Consider the following 7,698-nt stretch of genomic DNA (forward strand, 5'->3'; position numbering starts at 1 on the left):
TCTTCTCCAAGTCAACACCTCCCCTCACATCCCATCACTAAGCAGAGCATCACAGCCCCAGGAACTGTTTGGGGAGGGAAATTTCCTATCCAAAATGAAGGATTCAGCTGGTATCTGTTCACCCAACCTAGCTTGGGGCAGAATCACAGACTGATGAGGATTAGAAGAGACCTCTAGAGATCATCCAGTCTAAGCCTCCTGCTCAAGCAAGGGCACTCACGGCAGGTTGCCTAGGATCACAATGTCCAGGTGGGTTTGGAATCTCTCCAGACAAGGAAACTCCACAACCTCTCCGGGCAGCTTGTTCCACGGCTCCATCACCACAGGGTTCTCATGGCACCAGCAGTGCTTACAGACATCCCAGAACAACTGGAGCTGCAAGGTGCAGCCTGATTTCACCCTACTGCCCACCACCACGACCTCAAGGAACACACTGATCTCCAAGAGCATTGTGAGCCACCACATCAGCTGGTCCAAGCACCCTGTGGCCAAGGGGCAAGCAGAACAGCCTATCCCACCACCATAGCTGGAGAACTGGGAAGCCTCCAGTGCAAACACTGCAGTAGCCATGTCCTTGACTTTGCTGGTTGTAGAAGCAGATGCCAGTGCAGAGCAGCACTGGGCCCCCATGCCTGCTGAGGGATGCAGGGCTGGTGCCAAGCAGCACCTAGGGCCTACAGGACAGAAATAGCCCAGCCTGGCTGCCTTTTCTCTGTGCCGACATGGCCAAGGACAGTAAGAGAGTGGCCACAGTCCCTCCTCATATCACTCTACTTGACTCTTACACCCCCAGGGTCCTCATTTTTTCCCACCCTCCCCAGATGTCTCTTGAGCTACTTTAGCAAAGCACCCAAGTACTGTGGAGGGTGCTGAAGGGTGCAGACATTCCTTTGTGCCTTGCATTCATCACAAGGCACAAAGGAAGAATCAGCACCCAAAACCTCAGGTGTCTGCAAGCAGAAGACAAACTTGTTTTTCACACCAGCAACCCCATTCCCTACCTGCACCCAGGGGGCTCAGTAGTGGCAGCTGCTGGGTACTGGTATGGGGAGAGCCTTTTCCACCACAAAACTCACAGCCAAAACGTGCAGCAAAGGTAACTCCAATCCCTGGAGCTTCCCAGGCTTATTTGAGCTTCTTCAGGATCAATCACCTCCTGCCCCTCAGAGACCTCTCCAGCACCTGTCCCTACTTGCACATCACCAGAACCAGTTCCCCTAGTTAGAATGGAGAGCTAAATATCATCTCCCAATGTGTCCTCATTCATCCATGCTGAAAGAGCATTGGGGTCACCTCCTCTTGGTGTGATACCCGAAGACATACCCAAAATGTACCCAAAGCCTCACCCTGGATAAGTCCCGATGGGCTGAGGCAGGAGACACTAGGGAACCCAGTAAAAGCAGCAAGAAACACACAATCCTCAGAGAAGAGCATCAGTTCTATGGTCCCCTGCCTAGAGCCAGACCTACCCTACAGGCTGGGGGAGTTTTTGGTGCAGGCACAGTGGCTTCAGCAAGCCTCACATCCCCATGGTGAGGGACGGCTGGAGCTAACCGGGCTCCGCAATAGCTTGGTGAGGTCCAGTTGCTGCCGTGCAGCCTGGGGGAAGGGGATTTTAGCTTTCCAGTTCAAAAAGCATCCAAAATGCATAAAGAAGGGTACTGCTCTTCACCTACCTACCTGTCTGTCAGTCAAGGACAGCAAGCAGCCAGCAGCCAGGCGATCCTGCAGGCATCCTGCACAACCTCCATCTTAGGAAGGCAGCGCCAGCACGCAGCCGGCTGCGCAAGGTGACCCAAGATGCCTACTCCCGGCTGAATTATTCAGCAGCTCATCAAGAATGGAAGGGGGGGAAACAAAAACCAACAAACCACCCACAAAACAAACCACCAACCAACCACCAAACGCAGCCTTCCTACCTGATGAGCTCATGAGGCATCACCCAGCAGTCAAAATAATGAGGTCACTGACATCAGGGACCCAGTGCGCCCAACCGCCCTCCGCACCCGTGTGCCGGAGCTGCCTCGTTGAGGTTGGTGATGGGAGAGTGGCAGCAAAGAAAGAGCTAAGAGGGGGAGGAGGGAGGCGGGGGGGGGGGAAACACAAGAGGAACACAAAGCCTGAATTAAACCCCAGCCTTTCATCTCAGCTCCAGATGGACCAGCAGCTGAGATGCAGGAGGGCAGCCAGGAGCTGGCAGGATAATAGGGGGGGGGAGAATGAGTGGGCGGCAGCTGAGCATGGGCTCCCCGGTCCTCTGCGAGGAAAAGAGGGGTTGTTCTCTGCACAGGGCATCACTTTGTTCAGATTTATAGCTGTCCTTCTGTTACATCCTCCCCCTCCCTAAAATGACCAGCTTGAGCAGACAGTGCAGAAAGGGGCAACTCCTTGGAGTCATGACCACGTTATTCTTTATTTCTCTTCTCCCTATCATGAGCCCTGAGCAAGAAAGCATTGAGGATTGAAAAGTTCCCCCCCCCCCCAGCATTTCTTTCCTTCCTTTAAATCCAGTGCCTCCTGAGATCCAGATAACCTTCATGGCACAGAATGTAGAGGCTTGATAGGGCTCAACTCCCAGCTAAATTTAACTCAAACAATGCAGGCTTAAACAGTAATTACCACTCTGCATATTAAGTGCCTGCAATCAGTATCAACATCTAAGCTTTCTCCTCAAACTCACAAAGACACAGACTACCTGGTCAACCACCAAGTAGAGACATGATGATTTGAAACATGCACTTTTTTGGTTCAAAACAGGGTTAATGCAAACAGCATGTTTGCACAACATGCAGGTCGTGCAGATCTCATGGTATTAGAAGAAACTTCTTCACTGAAGGGCTTCTCAAACCCTGGAACAGGCTGCCCAGGGAGGTGGTTGAATCCCCATCCCTGGAGGTGTTAGAAAGACATGGAGATGTGGTGCTGAGGGACATAGCTTAGCACCAGCCTTGGTAGAGTTAGAGTATGGTTGAATTCCATGATCTTCAAGGTCTTTTCCAACCAAAATGATTGTATGATCTCAGGGATGCTCTGTTTGGTTGCACCTCCAGGGCACATGGCTATGAGCTACATTGCCTTCACCCCAACCAGCCCTTCCCATAAGTCACTGGCCTCAAGCAAGTCATCTCCTGCAAAGGATAGGAAAGAAAACATTGCTTCAGCTGTTGCTCTTGATTGCCTCCACTCAAAGGAGGGCCTAGCGATTAGCTGCAAGTGCCTGGTGGAGCAGAACCAATCAGCCACCTCCAAAACATAAGCACCTGCTCCCCAAAAAGTAGCCATTTGGTAGCACCCACCCAGCTTAAAAGGAGCAGGTCCTTCCCTCTACTCCTGGGATGAGCAGGGTGATGCAAGTACAGCTGCAATAGCAACCAGCACCCCAATTATTAAGAGCAGGGTTTATGACAAGATTCCCAGCAGCTATCAAAACCAAACTCTTGAGCTCTTGCTTGAAAGCTGGAGTTGGGGATGTCCCTTCTAACTCATTATCTCCTGCCCTGAATGAACCATCTCACCCATCGCAGCTGTGTTTAAGCTACTGCACACCCACCGACCCCCCACACTGCTGCCTGTGTCAGAGTGAGTTTGAAGCTCAACCCACCCTGCAAAATCCTATCTCACGGATTGAAGCTGGAAGAGGGTAGATTTAGACTGGATATTCAAAGAATCATAGAATCAACCAGGTTGGAAGAGACCTTCAAGCTCATCCAGCCCAACCTAGCACCCAGCCCTAGCCAATCAACCAGACCATGGCACTAAGTGCCTCATCCAGGCTTTGCTTGAACACCTCCAGGGACAGAGACTCCACCACCTCCCTGGGCAGCCCATAAAGCCTTTACAGCGCAGGTGGTGAGACACTGGAACAGGTTGCCCAGGGAGGTCATGGATGTCCCTTCCCTGAAGGTGTTCAGGGCCAGGCTGGGTGAGGCTGTAAGCAACCTGGTCTAGTGGAAGGTGTCCCTGCCCATGAGAGGAGGGCTGGAACTAGATGATCTTGAAGGTCCCTTCCAGCCCAAACCACTCTATGTACATATGACTCTCAGGGAGCAGCAGTTCCACAAAAGCTCTCACCAAGACACCAAAGGAAAGACAAAAATAACAACCAAACAAAAAACCCCCCAAAACCCTAATAAAAAAAAAAACCTCCAACAACAAAAGAAAACACCACCACAAAAAGCCAACCAAGCCCCCAAATATCACTAAATCACTTCACAGCATTGCCTGGCTCTCCAAGGGTCACCAAAGTCAACTCTACAGCTGGCAGTTCCTCCTCCCCATTGAGCGTGGTCATAATTTTCACAGCCCTGCTGCGCTGCACCTCAACACCACCTCTCCAAAACCACCTTCTAACCCCTCCTAAAGTCAGCCGAGAGAAAGAGATTCCATTAGCCAAGCTGGTTTAGCAAAGCGCCGTAAATTGATGGAAAGGGCTTCAAAAGGAGCCCAGAGGTTTGAATATTCACGCCAGCCCGGGATTTGCATTGTAATGGGGTCTTTCAAGGAGCTGCCTTCTCCTTTCCAAGGAAAAAAAAAACAAAGCGCCCATCTGGTTTGATTTTTGGAAGCTGGGCTGGACTGGGGGGCATCAGCTCGGTGATTTGGGGAGCCCCAGGTGTGATAAAAGCCCAAGGTCCAAGGCACAAAGCTGATTATTGCTGAAGTAAACAAAGCGAGCTGGCGGTTGATCCAGCGACGCCAGGAAAGGAGGGATTTGGGAATTCCCACCCAGCTCAGTCCTGCACCGGCTCCGATAACGATGCTGAATCACAGCGATAACTCCGAGCTTCTCGCCAGCATCCCCCAGTTCGGACAGCAAGGGAAGAGTCACAGATTGACAGAATGACTTGGTTTGGAAGGGACCTTAAAGATCATGCAGTTCCAAAACCCCTGCCATGGACAAGGACACCCTTGCACCCAACCTAAAGTGACACCCAGTTGTATGGAGCACCCAGCTCCAGTAGCTCACCCCCACCCTTTCCAGGGTGTAGATTTGGGGCTTTTCACGGCTCACAGCCTCAGCTCCATCTTTACCCCACCACATGTGACAGGCCCACGGTCTGCAACCAGACAGCAGATGCTGTCTGCCACCCTTGGTGACAGCAAGTGCTCCGCCGATGACAAAACAACTGCTGTTATTAATTCCTCCAGCCACAGCCTGCTGCTTCCTCAGCTCAGCCCAAACAGAGTTGGTCCAAACCCCATTCCCAGTGTTTTGGGGTGTTTGGAGCATCTCTCCAGGGATGGGACACAGATAGGGATGTACCACAGGAAGGGATGGCCTTGGCAGGATGCCCCATCAGACCGCTGCTACCCGGGTGAAGACCACTAGCAGAAACGGTGGAAGCTTTTACATGGCCCCCACCCATGCAGGCACAACTCTGCTCTCATCCACACCCCAAAACCTTCACTGCACCCTACAGCTATGAGACCCTTGTCCTTTCCTCCAACACCTCCCTCTTCCTGCAGCACCCCCTTCCTTCTCTCTAGCATCTCCCCTTTCTTCTTCCAGCAATTCCCCCTTGTGTCCTCTCCAGTAACCCCTTCTTTTCAGCATCTTCTCCACCCCTCCAGTATCCCACTCTTCTTTCCAGCCCCCCACCCCTTCCTCTCCAGTATCCCCTTCCCTCAAGCATCTCTCTACTTTCTCCATCCTCCCCCCTTCCCTTCCAGTATCCCTCCGTCCCAGTGTCCCCTCTCCACTATCCCCTTTCCCCTTACACTATTCCCTCTTTCCTCTTTACAGCATTGCCCATCTCTCCTTTTCAGTATCCCCTACCCTCTTGAGCGTCTCCCTGCTTCCTCCAGCCTCCCCCCTCTCCCTTCCAGTATACTTCTTTCCCTTCCAGTATCCTCCCCCTTCATTTCCAGTATTCCCCCTTCCCCCCTCCACTATCGCCTTTCCCCTCCCGTTACTCCCTCTTCCTCCTTTCCAGCATCCCCCCAACTCCTTTCCAGTTCCCCTTTCTTCCAGCATACCCCTCCCCGGCATCTCCCATTCCTCCTCCAATACCCCCCCGTTCTCCCCAGCACCCACCTCTCCCGTCGCCCCCTCTCCCCCGCCGTCCCGTCCCGTTTCCCGACACACGCGGTGGCAGCCCCAAGAAGGGGCGGGCTGCTCCCCGGTACCGCCCGCGGAGGAGGGACCGGAGGCGGCAGCCAAGCCTCCCCCTCCCCCACCCCTGGGGTCCCGGTAAATTCCCCCCTCCCCCATCCCGCCCTCACTCCCCTCCCGGGCTCACCCGGCGCGGCTGCCGGTGCCGGTAGCTTCGGGCGCGGCGCAGCGGAGCGGTGCGGAAGAGCACTGGAACGGGAAGGGCACCGGGGGAGGTGCCGCGTTCAAATGCGGCCGCGTTTATTGGGCAAAGGTTCGGGGGCGGCCCCAGGGGGACTGCGGGACAGCCCCGGGGCGGGGTGAACCGGCAGCCTTTGTGCGCCCGGGACCGCCCCTTGCCTGGCACCGGCGGCGGTCGGCACCGCAGGGGGCGGTGAAGGGGGGTGGGGGGGGAGTCCCACAGGCTGTGCAGCATCGCCGGTGGCATCATTGTAGTCCCTGATGTCCTGCTCCCCAGGTGGCATCACACTGGCTCCCCACTGTCTTGCACCCCAGGGCAACATCACTTTGATTCCCAGCATCCTGCACCCGAGAGCGGCACTCCTTAAGGATGGCAGCAACTTGGCTCCCTGCTATCCCACACCCCAATATGGCACCAACCTGGCTTCTCACTGTCCTGCACCGCAGAGTGACAGCACTTTGGCTTTCACCAACCTGCACCCCAAGGTGGTATCTACTCCAGCTCTCCACTGTGCTGTGCCCAGGGTGGCATTGCCCACGCTCCCCATTGTCCTGCACCCCAAAGTGGCATTGCCCTGGCTCCTCACTGTCCTCTCACCTGGATGGCATCACCTCTGTTTCTGTTATCTCACACTCCAGGGTGGCATAACCCCAACCACCCCCTGTCTTGCACCCCATGTCTCTGCTGTCTTGCAGCCCAGGGTGCCGTCACTCCAAATCCTCATTGTCCTGTCCTCTGCATGGCATCACCCTGGCTCCTTGCTGTCCTGCACCCCAGGGTGGCATCACCACGGCTCCCCACTGTCCTACACCCTTGGGGACATGACCCCAAGGGTCATCAGCTCTCAGCGTCCCAAAAAAACAATGGCACATCACCTGAACTGCCCCGTGCCTGGGGGTCATGCCACCAAGTCACCCCACTGTCCCCCACCCTGGGCACATGGCAACCTGGCTTCTTGCCATCCTGGGCCCTGCAGGGCTGGCATGCCCCCAGGAGTCCTTGTGTTACCTCGATGTGGAGTCACACCCACCACTCACCCCAGCACCCATGGTGGCTTGGCACGTTGACCTGCCTGTGCCCCCACTTGCTTTAGTGGGGAGACATAAGCAGGTATAACCCTCTACCCCGTCAGCCATCCCACAGGGTGGGCTGTGAGGCTCTGACACATCATCTACGGCCACCAGCCAAACTCAATCCCTTTACTTAAACCTCAGCAGCCCTCATTAGAGGCTGGAGCCATCAGCCGCCCACGCTCCCGCAGGCGCAGACTGAGTGGCAGCGAGCTGGCTGTCCCCAAGGCTGGTGGCTTGCGGATTCTCTGGTGGCTAACAAAAGGTTCAGCTCACGTTTCAATCTGCCCTCGCACAATTGCACAGGCTCATTTTTTTGCTGCTTTTGGAGGAGA

The 7,698-nt window shown here is 54.8% G+C and overlaps 1 protein-coding gene across 13 annotated transcripts in view; it reads right to left on the reverse strand.

Moving 5' to 3' along the window:
* The window catches only part of NIN (ninein), a 118,442-nt gene extending 112,127 nt beyond the window's left edge, over positions 1-6,315 (reverse strand). For 10 of the 13 annotated variants that reach the window (XM_064143178.1, XM_064143112.1, XM_064143075.1 and 7 more), the window contains exon 1: positions 6,240-6,314. The gene's annotated coding sequence lies outside the window, so the exon portion shown is untranslated. Of the gene's footprint in view, positions 1-1,676; positions 1,743-1,919; positions 2,066-6,034; positions 6,081-6,239 lie in introns of those variants that run through there. The other 3 variants (XM_064143085.1, XM_064143094.1, XM_064143105.1) reach the window with 3 other exon arrangements.
* Between the last annotated feature and the right edge of the window lie 1,383 nt (positions 6,316-7,698).

This window comes from Pogoniulus pusillus, chromosome 1 (assembly GCF_015220805.1).
Source record: "Pogoniulus pusillus isolate bPogPus1 chromosome 1, bPogPus1.pri, whole genome shotgun sequence".
In the NCBI taxonomy this organism is placed as follows: Eukaryota; Metazoa; Chordata; class Aves; order Piciformes; family Lybiidae; genus Pogoniulus; species Pogoniulus pusillus.